The sequence below is a fragment of the Mirounga angustirostris genome, unplaced genomic scaffold, assembly GCF_029215605.1.
Source record: "Mirounga angustirostris isolate CCGP_5_RB_7025 unplaced genomic scaffold, mMirAng1.0.hap1 SCAF_7, whole genome shotgun sequence".
In the NCBI taxonomy this organism is placed as follows: domain Eukaryota; kingdom Metazoa; phylum Chordata; class Mammalia; order Carnivora; family Phocidae; genus Mirounga; species Mirounga angustirostris.
In genome coordinates, this window is record NW_026991715.1 from 4,257,136 (window position 1) to 4,277,455 (window position 20,320).

Here is a 20,320-nt window from a genome sequence, read left to right on the forward strand (position 1 = left end):
CCATGCTAATGGATTGGAAGAATATTGTTAAAATGTCTATACTACCATTACCAATCTACACATTCACTGCAGTCCCTTTCAAAAATGAGCAGCATTTTTCACAGAACTAGAACAAGTAATCCTAAAATTTGTATAGAACCACAAAAGAGTCTGACAGCCAAAATAATTCTGAAAGAGAAAAACAAAACTGGAAGAATTAGGTTTCCAGATTTTAAGCTCTATTACAAAGCTGTAGTCATTGAGATAGTATTGTACTGGTGCTTAAACAGACACATAGATTAATGGGACAGAATAGAGAACCAAGAAATGGACCCTGGACCAATCTTCAACACATCGTGGGAAAAAAAAATCTGGTGGAAAAAGAAGACAGTCTCTTCCACAAATGATGTTGGGACAACTGGATTGCATGATGGCAGAAGAATGAAACTGGACCATTTTCCTAAACCATAAGCCCTAATTAATAAAACTGTTCTCTATTCAAACTAGGACAATTTTAATAGAACTTTCCTTTCCAGAAACAATAATAAAGGAAACGAGGTATTTTGTAAAATAGGGTCCTGAACAAGTCACAGTAAATAATAAATGTATACTTAACTTCCACCTCCTCAGAACAGAGGCTACTTTCTGTTGCACAGCCTTGGAAACAAGGTGAAGAACAGTCCGAAAGCAACTTTGGGCAGGGGGTTGCCAAAACAAAGCTCAAGCAGTTGAACATGCTCACTTCTCAGAAGAATTTGGGGGAGCCTGACCAAAGGGTCCAAATTCTGTTTTTAATAACTGATACAAAGGCAGAGGGGCTCCTCCCAAGTAGCAGTGCCACCAGGGGCTGACCCAGCCCCACGCTCACCTGTGTCATGCTCCCAAGCAAACCCTGATGCTCCTGCTGCAGGGAGACCTTTTCTTTTTAGCGGTTCTGTGTCCAGGAGCTCTCTATGTGAATGAGGTGAGCACAGACTCCACATGGGTATTTGAAGGCTTGGAATCAAAGTATTTTTCAACATGGCTAGGCAGAGTCCATGTGTCAAACGGCCCGTCTCCAGTTTGTCCTAATTCCTCACACACACACAAACATATAGACACACAGTCACACACACTTCTTACAGAACCGTGCTTGGGATACCCCATTTGTTGAGTGCCACTGAGGGCATATTTTGCTAAACTGCTGCTCCAGGTATTTTTGTTTGGAAAATCTATCACAGTAGGGCACGGCTGTTTATTGGATGAGCAGAAAAAACGATATGTTTGTGGCAACCAGAAAATTTAAAGGTCTTCCAAGTTGTATGAAATGCAGCTGAAGAAACGTTTACATGTTCACAGGATGCCAAGTTGGAGCTAAAATGTGGTAACACACGAGTTGCAAAAACTGTACAGCAGCCATCTCTTGAGGTCAAACCTGGTACCCACATATGCAAGAAAGCTTCAGGACACATAGCTTGTTGTCCTTGTCCCATATCGTCACATAATCTGATCATGTGTGCATTTCACAAGAGGTTCATATTCTGCTAGTTTGGTATTGAGGATTTGCTCATACTCCTCCCGAATTTTATGTTCATAGTCTTTAAAAGATGCTCACATATTATTCTGACTTGTTGGAGGGGAAAAGAGGGCTGGTCCTTCTTCATCGTGGAGGAACCTGGAGAACTAGGGGCTGTGAGTGCTGAGGAATGAGGCTGACTTTCCAAAGTACAAGCTTCACTCTGATTCAGAACAGCTTCTAAATGTCTCCACCTCTGATAAGGACTATATTCTTGTCTTATGTTCTGAAAAGTTTGTTCTAGTGTTGGAAGGCATGGATTGTTGTGGGGCAGGGTGGGGTGCTGCAGAGTCGGTGGTGGGGTCTGCTCTGGAGAAGCGGTGGCGTCTCTGTGTCCGGGGGGCCTGACCCGGAGTGGGGCCGGGCAGAGGGGTGCAGCTCCACCACTTTGGGGACCAGGACTCCACAGCCCGGCCTTGAACTCCCTGGGCTGTTTCAATGTCGCCCCACACACCGTGCCTCAGGGGCCAGGGACCAGGGGCAGACGTGGAGGTAACTGCAGCCCCACCTCCGGCTCCTCAGTGGAGCTCACAAGCCAGGCCGGCTCCAATCCCGAGGCATGCGCTATTTGTAAAAAAAAAAAAAAAAATCGATAAGCTGCAATTTATTAAAATGAAAATCTTATGATCTCTGAAAGGAAAAACTCAAAAATAAACAGCAAGCTCCAGACTCAGAAAATCTTGAAAAAAAGGATCTCTTTCCAAAAGATACATGTGAAAAACAATTGTGTTCTAAATATACAAACAACACTTGAAATCAACAATGAAGAAAATAACTTATTTAAGAAAACAGACTGAGTCCCATAATAAACCATTCACCAAATAAGATAGATTTTAGGGGAGGAGCAAGATGGCGGAGGAGTAGGAGATCTAAATTTTGTCTGGTCCTAGGAATTAAGCTAGATAGGGATCAAACCATTTTGAACATCTACGAACTCAACAAGATATCGAAGAGAAGAATAGCAGCAACTCTCTGAACAGAAAAGCGACCACTTTCTGGAAGGTAGGACGTGTGGAGAAGTGAATCCGAGGTGATATTTGGGAAGACAGACGGTGGGGGAGGGGGCCTCCGTCAGCCGTTTCTGGCAAGTGATAGAGGAGCCGAGCACAAAATTGGAACTTTGAGAAGTCGGCTCCACTGAGGGACGTTGCTCCAGTGGCTAAGCGGGGGGTGGAACCCTTGTGGGACAGTGTGGTCTCAAGACCCTTGGAGTCACAGAAAGACCAGGGGTTCCTGAGTGCGGCCAAGCTCCCAGGTAGTGGAGCGGGGAAGCCGGCTGCAGAGACAGAGCTGAGGAGTCAGCGCTCAGCTCAGGGTTGCCATAAACTGTGATCCGGGGCACAGTCGGGCCACTGCTCCTCCAGCAGGGACCCAACAAGTGGCAGATCCGGGGAAATTCCCCTTCCTCCCCTGGGAGGAGTGGCACAGGAGCCACCTCAGGAACCTGCTGGGTTCAGAGAATCCACACGGGATCGTGTGCCAGAGATAGAAATGCTCCGTCACAGGCCGAGTGATCACGGGGTGCAGCCAGAAACTGGGGAGATGGGAGTGATTGACTGCTTTTTTCTGGGGGCTCACTGAGGAGTGGGGCCCCGAGTTCTTGGCTCCTCTGGGGCGGAGATTGGGAGGGTGCCATTTTCACTCTCTGCCTCCAAAGCTGTACAGAAAGCTTGCAGGGAACAAAAGCTCCTGAGAGCAAACCCAAGCAGATTACTTAGTGCTGCCCCCAGCAAGGGCAGGGTAATTACTCCTTGGGAAAAGACATTTGAGAACCTCGGCAACAGGACCCTTCACCAAAAGATCAGCAAGAACAGCCAGCCGAGGGGCACCTGGGTGGCTCAGTCGTTAGGCGTTTGCCTTCGGCTCAGGTCATGATCCCAGGGTCCCGCATCAGGTTCCCTGCTCCTCCGGAAGCCTGCTTCTCCCTCTCCCACTCCGCCTGCTTGTGTTCCCTCTCTCACTGTGTCTCTCTCTGTCAAATAAATAAATAAAATCTTAAAAAAAAAAAATCAGCCAGCCATGACCAAGTTTACCAATCAATGAGAATGGCAGATCTCCAGCACTAGGGGAATACAGCACATGGATTTCATGGCTTTTTTTCCCATGATTCTTTGGTCTTTCAAAGTGAATATTTTTAATTTTCTTTTTTTTTTTTTTTTGCTTTTTTTTTTTAAATTTTTCTTTTTCCCTTTTTCAACCAACAACTTATCATTCCCTTTTAAAAAAAAATATTTTTCATGTAAGAGTCATATTCTATCCCTTCATAGTAGTTTAACGTTATTTTTTGTATCTCTAGTATATGGCTTTGTTCTAGTCTCCTTCCTGATCACATTCTCACCCTCCTGTTTTTTCTTTATTCCTCTTCTTTCTTTTTTCAAACAACTTATCAATTCTTTTATAATTTTCATCTTTCCAGTCATATTCCATCCCTTCATCGTATTTAACCTTATTTTTGTACATATGTAAGTTTTTCTTTCTTTAAACTTGTGGGAGGCAGTTTCTCCTAACAGACCAAAATACACCCAAAATCTAGTGTGTGGCACTGACGTATGAACCAGCCTGATCATATTTGATCATATCCTGTTTTTTTTTAATCTTTTTAATCTTTTTCTTTTTTTATTTCCCTTTCTTTTCCCCCAGTTTCAGGTCTTTTCTGATTTGTTTAGTGTATATGTTTCTGGGGTCATTGTTACCCTCTTAGCATTTTGTTCTCTCATTCATCTATTGTGCTCTGCACAAAATGACAAGATGAAAAAAATCACCTACTCAATACGGACATTAGTACGATGTTAGACCTAGAGTTCAGAATCATGATTTTAAAGATACTAGCTGGGTTTGAAAAAAGCATGGGAGATATTAGAGAAACCCTTTCTGGAGAAATAAAAGAACTAAAATCTAACCAAGTTGAAATCAAAAAGGCTATTAATCAGGTGCAATCAAAAATGGAGCTCTAACTGCTAGGATAAATGAGGCAGAAGAAAAAATTAGTGATATAGAAGACCAAATGTTGGAAAATAAAGAAGCTGAGAAAAAGAGAGATAACCAACTACTGGATCACGAGGGCAGAATTCGAGAGATAAGTGATACCATAAGACGAAACAATATTAGAATAATTGGGATCCCAGAAGAAGAACAAAGAGGGAGAGGGGCAGAAGGTATATTGGAGCAAATTACAGCAGAGAACTTCCCTAATTTGGGGAAGGAAACAGGCATCAAAATCCAGGAGGGCACAGAGAACCCCCTTCAAAATCAATAAAAATAGGTCAACACTCCAACATCTAATAGTAAAACTTATGAGTCTCAAAGACAAAGAGAAAATCCTGAAGGCAGCTTGGGACAAGAGGTCTGTAACTTACAATGGTAGAAACATTAGATTGGCAACAGACCTATCCACAGAGACCTGGCAGGCCAGAAAGGACTGGCATGATATATTCAGAGCACTAAATGAGAAAAATATGCAGCCAAGAATACTCTATCCAGGTAGGCTGTCATTGAAAATTGAAGGAGAGATAAAAAGCTTCTAGGACAAAGAAAAACTAAAGGAATTTGCAAACGCAAAACCAGCCCTAAAGAAATCTTGAAAGGGGTCCTCTAAGCAAAGAGAGAGCCTAAAAGCAACATAGACCAGAAAGGAACACAGACAATATACGGTAACAGTCACCTTACAGGCAATACAATGGCACTAAATTCATATCTTTCAGTAGTTACCCTGAATGTAAATGGGCTAAATGCCCCAATCAAAAGACATAGGCTATCAGATTGGATTAAAAAACAAGACCCATCTATATGCTGTCTGCAAGAGACTCATTTTAGACCCAAAGAGACCCCGAGATCAAAAGTGAGGGGGTGGAAAACCATTTCCAATGCTAATGGACACCAAAAGAAAGCTGGGGTGGCAATCCTTATATCAGACAAATTAGATTTTAAACCAAAGATTATAAGAGATGAGGAAGGGCACTCTATCCTACTTAACGGGTCTATCCAACATGAAGATCTAACAATTGTAAATATCTATGCCTCTAACATGGTAGCAACTACTTCTATAAGGCAATTAATAACAAAGTCTTAAAAAATATTTTTTTTCTTTGCACTAATTTTTAGGATAAAATGCTAAAAATGTTACAAAATGTAACTCTATATGTGTACCTAAAACAAGAAACAATTTTAATACACACATTAAATATGTTGTGTTTGCTTCTAGAAAGGATGAGTACTTTCATTGTACCACAACTAATGTATATATGTAAGTGTATGTATATATATTTCTCACTTCAGTAACAAAGGTTTCAAAACAAACTATTCAATGAACAATGGATATTTCAAGTGGAGTTCCGAAAAGTTTTGTTTTGTTTTTCGAAACTTCCAGATGAGGGCAGAGTGATGCATGTCGTTGTGCTGGTTTGTGATTTAATGTAGTTCTGACATTTTGTTTCCCAAATTCCCTCTCAATTAAGTTTGAAAGGGAGCAAAAACAGAAATTGCTTGTGCCTGCTAGATTGTTTTTGGCCCCTCTACCTCACTTTCTCTATACAGAGGTGTAGCCCTCTCACTCAGACATTCACAATACAAAAAAGATCCAGGGGTACCAGGACAGGGATGCAATTGATGTATGGAGGTTCTTGCATGCAATATTTGTTTACATCATTGTGCAAGAAAACAGGGATTGTGGATTTCAAATGGAAGTGTTTTCATGATTTAGAACTCATATTAATAGAAACTGAATGTTAGTTCTTAAATAACTCTTAATAAATGTTATTCTTACTAAATAATATTTAATGCATTGAGTATATCAAATAAGTTACATAATGTATTAGTATATTAAAATACATAATAATATATGATTTATTAAATACTAAAATACATTGGTTTATGTTTCTGTTTTATTGAGGTATAATTGATATAATTCTACTGTTCTTAGGTGTACTGCATAAAAATTTGATATATCTATATATTATAAAATAATTACCAAAATAAGTTTAGTTATCATCTGTCACCACCCAGAGCTACAATTCATTTTGTTATGATGAGAACTACTAAAACCTACACTCTCAGCCACTTTCTTATATACAACAGACCATTGTTAACTACAGTCACCATGCTCTACATTACATCACAGGACTTACTTATTTTTAACTTATGTATCATATAACTAGAATTTTTACCTCTTGAACACCTGCACCCTTTTTGCCTATAATTTTTTTATGAATTTTTGATAACTGCTTGTAACCTTGGAATTATAATTTTACTGTTTCATGAAATACAAAAGTTATATGGATAGATCCCATATAACGTGATTGTATTATAAAAGTCAATTTTTATAAGTTCTTAGAATTTTTCATGGGAGGGAACAGTACATTTCTGGATGTATGTATTTATAAAACAAATACCTGTAAAAGTTTTTTTTATTTTCATTGGAGGTTTGGAAAAATCCACTTTCCACTCTTGATGGATAGAAACTTTGATTTTCTTTCTAAAGATATGACTAATGGATAGTCTCTAAGCATTGAATATTGATATAGAAAACACATGCTTCAAGCATTTTTATTACTATCTTTAATGGAGAAAGTGACTTTGAGCATATTTTTCATTGCCTTCAGAACATCTCTTTATTCCTAAAACTGTAGATGATAGGGTTCAGTGTGGGTGTGAGGATGGTATAGAATATTGCCAAATATTTGTCCTGGCCCGGAGTGTGGTATGATTTGGGTCTCATGTATGTGAAAATAAATGGCCCATAGTACATTGTGACCACAATCATGTGGAAGGAACAGGTAGAAAAAGACTTTTTCCGTGCTTCTGATGATTTCATTTGAAGAACAGTAAGGAGAATTTGGACATAAGAAGCAAGGATTAGGGAGGAAGGGACAAGGAGAAAAATTAAGCCACTTACATAAACTCCTCATTCATAGAGTGTTGTGTCCACACAGGACAACTTCAACATGGCAGGGACTTCACATAAAAAGTGATCAATGGCTCTTGGGTCACAGAAGGGAAACTGGAGTGCATAAGCTGTGTGGACTATGAAGTTGACGGTCCCAACAATCCAGTACCCTCTAGCCATGAGAATGCGGACATAGTCATTCATAAGAATGGGATAGTGCAGTGGGTGACAGATGGCTACATAGTGATCATAAGACATTGCCGCCAGGAGAAGACACTCACCACCCAGGAGGGTGAGGCATAGAAATATCTGGAAGCCACAACCTGTGAATGAAATAGTTCTGCTGCCTGACACAAAGTCAGTGACCATTTTGGGAACAATGTTGGAAATATGCAAGATGTCCATGAAAGACAGATGGCTGAGCAGGAAATACATTGGAGTATGGAGTCTTGAGTCCCTGAGGTTAAGGAGGATCATGATTGTGTTTTCTGTTATAGTCATAATAAAAATGATGAATATAAAGGAGATGAAAACTAGACTTGATTGAGAAGAAGAAAAGAGTCCTAAAAGAATGAAATCACTGGTGAAACTGTGATTCTCATGCCGCATCATGAACTCCACTCTTTTCCTAAAATAGAAAAAAATAGAGCTAAAATGCAGTGGCGTAAATCTCAAACTCATTTACATTTAGAAGCATAATAAAATGAGAGTGATGCAGATTTTGCAGTTCAAGTCAACAGACTCTCAACCAGCTTTGGAAGTGGGCTTGGTTTACAACATGGCCATTTATTTGTTTGAATCAACTGATGATATTGGTCTATTGAGAAAGCTGTTAGCTCCATGTAGTCTTAATTCCGTATTCTTAAATGCACTTCAATCTTTTGTCAAAGGTCACTTTTTAAATGAGACCTACCCTGAACAGTGTACTTAAAATCTCAGTAACCCCCGACTTGCCTATTTCTCCTTACTGTGCTGTCCTTTGATGTATTTTTCAAATCACTTTTCATCTTTTACATATTCAATAAACTTATGAACTTCATTTATTTTTTATGGTCATTCTAACTCATCAGAACTTAAACTTCCCAATGTGAAATCGTTGTTTTGCCCTCTGTATAAACTCAATGGCTACACAATGCCTGGTATATAGTAGTTGCTCAATAATATCCTTTATACCTGAATAAATGAATAGCATATGGAACTCAATTTTCTGTCTCATTTTTTATTTGGATAAAGCTTAAAGAAAATGAAATGTATTATTTATACATCTTTCTAAAATAATAAATAATGATATACTATAAAAACTAGCTTAATCTGTATTTATAATTTAATCTGTAATTTGTAAATATCAGCATTTAAATGTAAAAAATGAAAATTTTATTCAGTTAAAATGAGAATATATTTTAATTTGGCCAGTTTTATTAACTCCTCAAAATTGAATTATATTTCATTAATTCTTTATATAGAGAATCATATTGTTTCCTAAATAATGAAATTGTTTAGATGTGGGTAGTGACTTAAGTGTTCCCTTTACTATATGTGCACAAATTCACTATGTATGATCTATCCCTCAATAAATAGATATACATGCATACATACTTATACACACAGCGAGAATTTAAGGAAACACTGCTGCAAATCATGAAAAATAAATAACATATAAAACAAGTTATTTGCCTTCTTCAAGAACTATTCATAAGTTTGGGGTTCCTGTCTGGCTTAGTCAGTAGAGCATGTGACTCTTGATCTCAGGGTTGTAAGTTCAAGCACCATGAATCTTAAAAACAACAAAAATCTCTTTTAAGTTTGAATGGAATGTGTTTTGGTTTTCCCTTTGGGAAGCAAATGTACAAATATGTCCCTGATAAAATATAAATAATATGTATTTTTCTGTTTTATTGTAGTGATTATTGAGATTCTTCATTATGAAATAAACCTCTACACTCTATTTTGATGGCCTGGAATGTGACCACTGTTTTGCTATAACGTTAGGTATATGAAAAGATTAACCTTTGAATGACGTTGCAGATATATACATGTTTAAGTAGGTCTTGCTGTTTTGACTGGTTTGACCAACAGCTCAGTAAAATTCGGTAAGGACATGGATTGAGATTTAAGGGCATCGATGCCTTCCATGAACTGGTGGATCATAAGTTAGTCTTTAAAATCTATGAATAAAAAAAATCAATGAATATTATTGACAACTCAAATTCAATATATCATTATCCAAAGTTGTTGACTTTTTCTCACTGCCAAAAATAATTTTGTCATTCTGGTTTTCCATTTTCCATTAATGATTTCAATTGTTATGCTCATTCTCATTAAAAATCCATACTCGATTTTAGTGTTGAGAAGTGTGGGGGCATCTGAGAGACACAGTCAGTTAAATGCCCACCTCTTGGTTTTGCCTCAGGTTGTCATATCAGGGTCATGAGATCAAGCCCCAGGTCAGGCTGTGCACACAGGTACAGAGTCTGCTTAACACTTTCCCTCCCTTTCCCTGTCTCTCTTTCTCTAAAATAAATAAATCTTAAAAAAAAAAAAAGAAAACAAAAGTATATGTAATGTCTATTTTCTGCAGAACCCCATCACATAGTAGTCCCTGGCCTATTGTAGGTTCTCAGTAAATGTTTGTTCAAGGTATTTTTGACTATGGACTCTGATATCCAAAGTTATCCACAATATATCAATTATATTTACATTTTTAAAGAGTTCGTGCTGCCTCTACAAGAATATTTTGTCTACATTTTGTCTTCAGATATTAGAAGTACTCCATAATAAATTCAACAACTATTTCATCTTCTAGGTTCTGCTACTTTCTTTCCACTTCCATGGGGCACCTGAAGTTCAAGAGCTGAGCTGAGATCGAGTCCAGTGCTTAACCAACTAAGCCCCCCAGGTGTACAACCATCTTTTAAGAATCTTTGCCTAACTGGTCAATCAGGCATCTGGAATATCCTTCCATGATGCTAGAATGATAGATAAAATGATACCTTCTATGCCATCCAGAATGTTGAATGAAATCTGTTCTTGAATCCGAAGAGGTATACTCTAATGGTGAGCTTCCTAACACTATGTTTAAAATTGGGAAGACAAATGTTACATATCCTGTAAAATCTTCCAAATCTGCACTACCCTTATAAAGTTATAGTCTCTTTCTCTCTATGTGACATTAAATATTCTCTGTCTAATAATACTAAATGTAAGTAAAGAGATGTAACATGCAGTTTACACCATCCTAACCTCTAGAAGTTTGGAGACTAATTATAGAAGATGCTGTCATCATTAGATACCAAGTCTTTAGCTATAAACACAGTCATATCCCAAACTTGCCTCCCAGGTAAAAGAAAGGCTTCCATGCAGTTTACCTAGTGAATGCAATATGCTCAAATATTTTTTACCCTTTACATTTGTCAAGATTTTGAAAATTCATTATGCAGCACTAATTTGACTTAACTAGTTTGAAAAATACTCTTTTCATTTTTCTGTCACATCTCTCAGGACATGAATAAAACATTCAGAATATCTCCTTAAATTTAAACAGAAGGGAAATTACATTTAAATAGAAGGAAACTATTCAATAAAATTAGTAAGACTACACATCTATTCAATTATTTATATGTTCCTACATTACATCTTTATATTAAAATTTTGACTGTAAGATGAAAGACAAAAATAATAGATCATTACTTCCTGAGTAATATTTATCTTGAGGTGTTTAATGTAGAAATCCTGGGAATATTAAGTCTGATATACATGCTTATATTTATACTAAAAGATAATGCTACTTTGAATATCTTTTATTTTTTCCTTGCTTAATTGTTCTGGCTAGAACTCTCAGTACTATATGGAATAGAAATTTTAAGATGATCATTCTTGTGTTGTTTCTGATCTTAGAGAAACAAAGTTTTCAGCATTTTTAGTATTGATTTATTATGTGGTTTTTTTTTCTATAACTAATGTGTGGAGAGTTTTTATCAAGACAATATGTTGCATTTTATCAGATGTTTTTTCCTGCACCTATTGAGATGATCATATGATTTTTATATCATTTTGTTAAATATATGGTTTATCGTGTTTACTGATTTGTATATGTTGAATCATGTTTATATCCCAGGGATAAATCCCACTTGGTCATTGTGTATGATTCTTTTTAATGTGCTCTTGAATTGGGTTTGCTAGTATTTAATTGAGGCTTTTTTGCAACTATCTTCATTAGGGATATTTGTCTGTAGTTTTGTTTTTGTGGTGTCATTTTCTGGCCTTGGTTTAACAGTAACAGTTCCCTGGTAAGATTGGTAAGATTATTTGCAAGTGTTCCCTGCTCTTCTTTGATTACTGTTTCAGTCTTCCTGTTCTTTCTTCATTTAGATTTTTTATTTCTTTATGATTCAATCTTTGTAGGTTGGATATTTCTAGGAATTTTTTTTTTCTTTTTCTGTTAACAAATTTTTGTAGAGTAACTCTTAATAGAAGTTTCTTATGATTCCTTGTAACTTTGTATTATCTGTTGCTATGTCTCCTCTTTCATTTTTAATTTTGTTTATTTGATTTTTGTCCTTGTGTATCTAACAACAACAAAAAATTTATCTTTTCAAAACCAGCTGTTAGTTTACTGATGTTTTCTATTGCATTTGTATTCTTGATTGCATTTCTTTCTTTCTTTATTTTTTTTTTTAAGATTTTTATTTATTTGACAGAGAGACACAGTGAGAGAGGGAACACAAGCACGGGGAGTGGGAGAGGGAGAAGCAGACTCTTTGCGGAGCAGGGAGCCCAGTGTGGGGCTTGATCCCAGGACCCTGAGGTCATGACCTGAGCCAAAGTATTAGTTTGGGGTCCATGCCTCTTCCAGGAATGAAAATATGCTGTAGTTAATATTGTTGTATAGCAAGAAGTGCAAATGGCAGTGGTTCAAAATAACAATACTAAGTTATTTTCCTCCTAAAGCTTGTTAGGCGAAATTTGACAGACACCTCATTTTTGTGTCAGTTGGGGCATCTCAAGTGGGATCTGGAGATTCATCTCCAAGATAAGTTATATATACTTTATATATAAATATAAATGCATATATATACATCTATAACAACTTATCTGCATAAACTGTTTCATGAACTCATATATTCCAATATGTGAGTAATTCAGCTACACTACCACAAATAATTTTCAAATGATTGCAGCCTAAAGCATATAATTTTACATGGCCTGGAATTGGGTATCTATTTTTACACTGTATTCTTTTAGAATGAATTATGTTTGAGACTGATGTGTGCTGTCATAGTTGGCATATCATTCTCCAGTAATTTAATTTGTTAATTTTAATTGAGAGAATGATGATGGAACAAAGAATTTTATTCTAACATTTCAGTTTCAAGGACCTGGCATTCTCTTTGGGACAAAATCTTGTACTTATCAATATGGAACAGCACTTTTAAAAAAAAAAAAAACCTTGAATATATATAGATATGTTCTTTTGTTTGAGATGATGTGAGATAACTACAGAAATAGACTCAGTAGTTCATTCAGATGTTAAAATTCATATTTTAAGAATTTTGGCAAGAGACCATTTAAATTTGATATTCTTCATTTTAAATGTGCCACTTCCTTAGAATCAAAATATGTAGGGTATAGGTCCTTCTTTTTAAAAATTTTTTTTGTATCCTGCCACATTACTGAATCGCTGGATGAGTTCTAGTAATTTGGGGGTGGAGTCTTCTGGGTTTTCCACATAAAGTATCATGTCATCTGCGAAAAAGAGAGCTTGACTTCTTCTTTGCCAATTTGAATACCTTTTATTTCTTTTTGTTGTCTGATTGCTGTTGCTAGGACTTCTAGTACTATGTTGAACAATAGTGGTGAGAGTGGGCACCCTTGATGTGTTCTTGATCTTAAGGGAAAGGCTCTCAGCTTTTCCCCATTGAGGATCATATTCGCTGTGGGCTTTTCATAGATGGATTTTATGAACTTGAGGAATGTTCCCTCTTTCCCTATACTCTGAAGAAAGGGGAATCCTCTCACACTGTTGGTGGGAATGCAAGTTGGTACAGCCACTTTAGAAAACAGTGTGGAGGTGCCTCAAAAATTTAAAACTAGAGCTACCCTAAGACCCAGCAATTGCACTAGTGGGTATTTACCCCAAAGACACAGATGTAGTGAAAAGAAGGTCCATATGCACACCAATGTTCATAACAGCAATGTCCGCAATAGCCAAACTGTGGAAAGAGCCGAGATGCCCTTCAACAGATGAATGGATAAAGAAGACGTGGTCCATATACACAATGGAATATTACTCAGCCATCAGAAAGGATGAATGCCCAACTTTTACATCAACATGGATGGGACTGGAGGAGATTATGCTAAGTGAAATAAGTCAAGCAGGGAAAGTCAATTATCATATGGTTTCACTTATTTGTGGAACATAAGGAATAGCATGGAGGACATTATTAGGAGCAAGGGAAAAATGAAGGGGGTGAAATCAGAGGGAGATGAACCATTAGAGACTATGGACTCTGAGAAACAAACCGAGGGTTTTAGAGGGGAAGGGGTGGGGGGATGGGTTAGCCCGGTGATGGGTATCAAGGAGGGCATGTACTGCATGGAGCACTGGGTGTTACACAAAAACAGTGAATTGTGGATCGCCACAACAAAAACTAATGATGTATTGTATGGTGACTAACATAATAAAATAAAATTTAAAAAAAAGACAAAAAAAATTTTTTTTGAAAATTAATTATCCTAAAACTTGCAACTCAACAGTTGCAGAAAGATTATAAGACTTCTCCCAAGCCATTCGATTTATGTCCCTTATTGAAACACAAAGATGAAGCCTTCAGCCCTAGGACATTCATTGGGAACAAAGATGATTTCTTATCTATATAAGTCAATAGAAAATATTTATTTTAATCTGTGGGAAAAGGGACTTTTTTTATCTTAATTACTATTATGAATAAATCTATTGTCTGTGTTGATTTATGTGGTTAATTCTATCATGTGTGAATTATTTTTTAATTAGTGTTACTTATTTTCAGAGAGAGATGTTCACTTCCACTCTTCATGATTACTGTATGTTTTTTTAAGTAAGTTGTATGTCCATTATGGGTCTTGAACTCATGACCTTGAGATCAACAGTCATATATTTTACTGATTAAGCCAGCCAATGATTGCTACATATTTAAATGTACACAGGTCAATCTGCTTACCTTGTACATAATGATTTTTAACTCACATATACCCTCAGAAAATCCTCTTCTAGCAAAAATTATGACAATATTTCCTACAAGATTTTTATATATTTTTCATATTCATTTAACTTTATTTGAAATTTATTTTATCAAAATTATATAAAACTGAGCTATACATTGCTTTTTTCAAATAAATTATTCACTCTTTAAATAATCCATCCTCAAAATTGCACACACACACACAGAGTTGGTGTTGTTGACACAAAATGAACAAACTTTTTAGAATCTCTAAAAGAAAGGGGTTTTTTTTTTAGTTTTTGTTCTGTTTTTGGTTTTGTTTTTTCCAGCCCAGGTTAGGACAACTTCCTGGGATACCGTCTTTACTAAGGACATAAAACATGAAATGTTCAAATCATTAGGTGAAAGGTATTTCAGAAAGTTATAGACCTTATCTTAGGACTGTAAACTTAGGACTTAGTTTATCTGCAGGACTGTCTGACTTCAGTCTCATGGGAACCAGGGAGGTTCTACACTTAGCCATATGCTTGGAATATGCTCCATTTTAGGTTATTTATAAATGACTCAGATGTACAATTGGTGCCAAGGTCAGAAATTGAATTTGCTGACTCTGGTAATGGTTAAAGTTTGGTTTCCTTGAGATCCAATGAGCAGGGCCCATGCACATTAAAAGTTGAAAATCTCCTTTATTTTATCAATGTCTAGCATATCTTTTACTTACAGTGCCTCAGTCATTTACTCTTATTGCTGAGGTCCAAAGTCCAGAACAAAAATACCATAAGGATGTATGGAATCACGACAAATGTAAATTTTAATGTACTAAGTATAAAATAAATATATTTTTCAATAGTGAAAACTGGCCAAGTGAGAACAAAATATATTGATATAACAAATTTCATAATGGATCCCGTTTGGCTGCTGCCAGTTTATCCAATTCCTCTCGCTATAGACGTCCCAGAAAATGTTTCTCTAGCCATTTTCTCAAAGCCCCCTTGACGTCTTTGTTCCTCACACTGTAGATAAGGGGGTTCAACACAGGTGTGAAGATGGTGTAAGAAGCAGAGACCACCTTGTCATGGGCCACTGAGCGGTAGGATTTGGGCCACACGTAGATGAGTAGGAGAGGGCCACAGAAGAGCCCCACCACAGCCAGGTGAGAGGAGCAGGTGACAAACGCTTTCTTCTGAGCTACAGTGGACCGCATGCGGAGCCCAGCAGCCAAGTGAGACTGTAGGAAGCCAAAAGGAGAGACAGAGGGATCAAGAGCATCAGGAGGCAACACACATACGTGAAAAACTTTAAAAAGGTAGTGTGGGTACAGGCAAGGTGCGTGAGTGTGGGTGCTTCACAAAAGAAGTGGGTGATTTCTCGAGAATGGCACCAGGCTGCATCAGCCCATCCACCCCTCCCGGAAACCAGGAGCCTGTGGTCACGTGCAAGCAGAGCTTCTGATTCATGAGGATGGGGTAGTGCAGGGGGTGACGTATGGCCACCTAGCGGTCATAGGCCATGGCTGCTAAGAGGAAGCACTCACTCTCTCCCAGCATGGGAAACAGTAAACTCTGGGCTCCACAGCCAGCAGGAGAGATGGACTTGGTGCCCATTAGGTAGTTGGTTGCCATCTGGGGGACTATGGTGGAGACCAGCATCATGTCCACAAGGGAGAGCTGGCTAAGCAGGAAGTACATGGGTGTGTGCCGCTGGGGTCCTCATGGATGAGCACAATCATGAGGGCACTGCCCATCAGGGAGATGAGGAAAATCATGGGAAACAGTAAACTCCGGGCTCCACAGCCAGCAGGAGAGATGGACCTGGTGCCCAGCAGGTAGTTGGTTGCCATTTGGGGGACTATGGTGGAGACCAGCATCATCTCCATGAGGGAGAGCTGGCTAAGCAGGAAGTACATGGGTGTGTGCCGCTGGGGTCCTCGTGGTTGAGCACAATCATAAGGGCATTGCCCATCAGGGAGATGAGGAAGACCATGAGCACCATTGAAAAGAGGAACAGATGGGTCTGAGTGCAGTTAAAGACCCCTAAAAGAATTAAGTATACTGTGTGGTGTCATTTGCATCTTCCATGGTTCCATTCATACCTGGAAGACAAGGAATGAGAGTTGCTTGGAGCTAAGTTTAGGCATTTACTTAAGAAGAGGTGGTCAAATGACATAGAAAGAAAAATGAGACTTGGAGGAATAATTACATCTTTAATCTTTCACTTTGTGACAGGATATTTGCCTTAGCATCCTATCACACTGCTCTGCTGTTATTACACAGTATTTTTTAACCCTAAGATAGTTGCATAGCAAGTATCTATCGCAGTACACATTACATTTCTATTATTTCTCTATGTCTTGTTAGTATGCCTCACATAATTTACTCATGATGTTAGGAAATATTACGAAATTCCTGTTTTCTAAAGTTTGTGTACTTCTGTGTTGAAAGAGCCTCATAGTCCCACATTTTAGTCCATATTGATGTGATATATCTCTTAATTATGACTTTTCCATGTTTCTCATATGCTCAAAGTAGTTTCTCAAGATTTCCTTCAGTGCCATGAGGAATTGTTTTAATATCAAAAATACACAAAACTAAATGTAAAACTACTATAACTCAGATTGCAGGTGAGGTACACAAAATGGGTATATTTCTCTATTTTACATGTGCATTCAGCATATGGTTTCAATATACCAGGCTCCCAGCTACCACAGATACTGCTCTGGAGCACCTATCACCATATGGGCCATGTCATCATGGTGTGTACTTGTGATTACAGGGAATTTGTCTCAGTTTAGAGACCTTGCAACAATTAATTTTTATACCTAATATGTACTCACAGAATGCTGATTTTAATTAAATGTGTGCATTGTAAAAATAAATTTCATAAATGAATATAAACCTAGGGAACATAAAAAAATGTTTTAATTTGCAGCCTTAAACACTTTGTTACCAGTAATCACACATCTTTAAAGATAGGAGATAAATTTATTTATTAACAGATTAAATTAATTAGCAAATTGATTACATTTTAATTATCTGGTTAGTTGGTTAATGATCTAAATGGTTAATTAAGACATGTTCAAATAAGTTTTTGCCCCAAATTACTTTGAAGTACAGCATCACCTGTGAATAAAATAGGAAACATCTCCTTTAATTATAGGGATTAATTGTCTTTTCCCTAAAGCCTCAAACTTTAATTTTTCTTATCTATAAGTATCTATGGTAGTAGAATTAGATGTACATGCAAATGACTTTCTCTTTTATATTTATGTGACATTTGTCTTTTCCTTACAAATTCACTCTTTCAAAGACAGCAATAGATTAATGATTACCAAGATGATTATGTTTGGGATTTATTCATAATCTATACAATATCGACTCCTTATTTCGTTTTTATGTAAATTAATTGGTAAGCAGGGCAAAAAATTTAAGTGGGAAGTATCTTTTGTAAATATTAGCACTGTTTTCAGTGTCTAGCATATATGACCACTAACCATTATATCACTAAATGATATAGAGGTTCTTTTCATCAAAATAGCTATAAATAAGACATTATAATAAGCTTATGAGTTTAGTAAGTTATTAGTTAACTGCTCCATTTTATTACACAATTTATGTATAGCATAACATATTAATGAGTAGGATATTTCTAATTTTCTGTTAATATAATTTATGGCCTCATGCATGCAGCAAGACTTTAGTAAATAAAATAATGGTAGTACATTTTGGCTCTGAGATAACTGAATCCATAACTTTATAACTCTCAACAACTGTTGATTTTTGTTTCAGTTCTTCCATGGGATACTATTAGTTATTTTAGGGGCAATAATTAGAGTCAATCACAAAAAGGTGAAAATTAATTTTGTTTAAATTTCAAGTTTATTAATGGTACTGAGCAGAAACTCTTTTAAACTTTTGGATTAATTCTGCAAACTCACTGTTCAGAGGGATCACAACCAACACCAAGGAAATACAAATAATTATAAGAACATATACAAGCAGCTATATGCCAACAAATTAGGCAATCTGGAAGGAATGGATGCATTCCTAAAAACATATAAACTACCAACACTAAAACAGAAGGAAAGAGAAAACCTGAACAGACCCAAAAGCAGCAAAGAAATTGAAGCAGTAATTAAAAATCTCCCAACAAACAAGAGTCCAGGGCTAGATGGCTTGCAGGGGAATTCTACCAAACATTTAAAGAAGAACTTATATCTCTTCTTCTGAAGATGATTCCAAAAATAGAAATGGAAGGAAAACTTGCAAACTTACTCTATGAGGCCAGCATTATCTTGATCCCAAAACCAGGCAGAAACCCCAACAACAAGGAGAAATACAGACTAATATCCCTCACGAGCATGGATGCCAAAATACTCATCAAGATACTAGCCAATAGGATCCAACAAGATCTTAAAAGGATTATTCACCATGATCAAGTGGGATTTATTCCTGGGTTGCAAGGGTGGTTCAACATTTGCAAATCAAGAAACATGATATATCACATTAACAAAAGAAAAGATAAGAACCCTATGATCCTTTCAAGTAATGCAGAAAAAGCATTTGAAAAATACAGCATCCTTTCTTGATTAAAACTCTCCACAGGGTAGGGATAGAGGGAACATGCCACCATATCACAAAAGCTATATGCCAAAAGCCCACAGCAAATATTATTCTCAATGGGGAAAAACTGAGAGCCTTACCCCTAAAGTTGGGAACATGGCAGGGATGCCCACTCTCACCGCTGTTGCTCTCCATAGTACTAGAAGTCCAAGCCTCAGCAATCAGAAAACAAAAAGAAATAAAAGGAATTCAAATTGGAAAAGAAGAAGTCAAACTCTCACTCTTAGCAGATGACATGATATTTTATGTGGAAGACCCCAAAGACTCCACCCCAAAATTGCTAGAACCCATACAGGAATTCAGCAATGTGGCAGGATATAAAATCAACACAAACAAATCATTTTCATTTCTATATACTAATAACGAGACTGAAGAAAGAGAAATTATGGAATTGATGCAATGTACAATTGCACCAAAAACCACAAGATAACTAGGAATAAACCTAGCCAAAGAGGTAAAGGATCTGTACTCTAAAAACTACAAAATACTTATGAAAGAAATGAGGAAGACACAAAGAAATGGAAAAACTTCCCATGCTCATGGGTTGGAAGAATATGCGTTGTTAAAAAGTCTATGCTACCCAGAGCAGTCTACACATTCAATGGATTCCTTTTGAAAATACCACCAACACTTTTCACGGAGCTGGAATAATTAATCCTAGATTTTGGATGGAACTGGTAAAGACCCCAAATAGCCAGAGGAATGTTGAAAAAGAAAATGAAAGGTGGTGGCATCACAATACCTGATTCAAGCTATATTACAAAGCTGTAATCAGCAGAACAGTATGGTTCTGAAACAAAAACAGACTCATAGATCAGTGGAACAGAATAGAGAGCCCAGAAATGGATCCTCAACTCTATAGTCAACTAACCTTCACAAAGCAAGAACCGATATATAATGGGAAAAAGACAGTCTCTTCAACAAATGGTGTTGGGAAAATTGGACATCCCCATGCAGAGGAATGAAATGGGAGCATTTTCTTATACCATACATAAAGATAAATTAAAAATGGATGAAAGAGCTAAATGTGAGACAGGAATCCATCAAAATCCGAGAGGAGAACACGGGCAGCAACCTCTTTGACCTCGGC

At 37.1% G+C, this 20,320-nt stretch overlaps 3 pseudogenes; all 3 read right to left on the minus strand.

Moving 5' to 3' along the window:
- Positions 1 to 1,419: 1,419 nt before the first annotated feature.
- LOC135365293 (akirin-1-like) lies at positions 1,420 to 6,631 on the minus strand (annotated as a pseudogene).
- A 434-nt stretch (positions 6,632 to 7,065) lies between these two features.
- Positions 7,066 to 8,027, minus strand: LOC135365294 (olfactory receptor 2AJ1-like; annotated as a pseudogene).
- Positions 8,028 to 15,554: 7,527 nt separating this feature from the next.
- Positions 15,555 to 19,365, minus strand: LOC135365295 (olfactory receptor 2T8-like; annotated as a pseudogene).
- Positions 19,366 to 20,320: the final 955 nt, after the last annotated feature.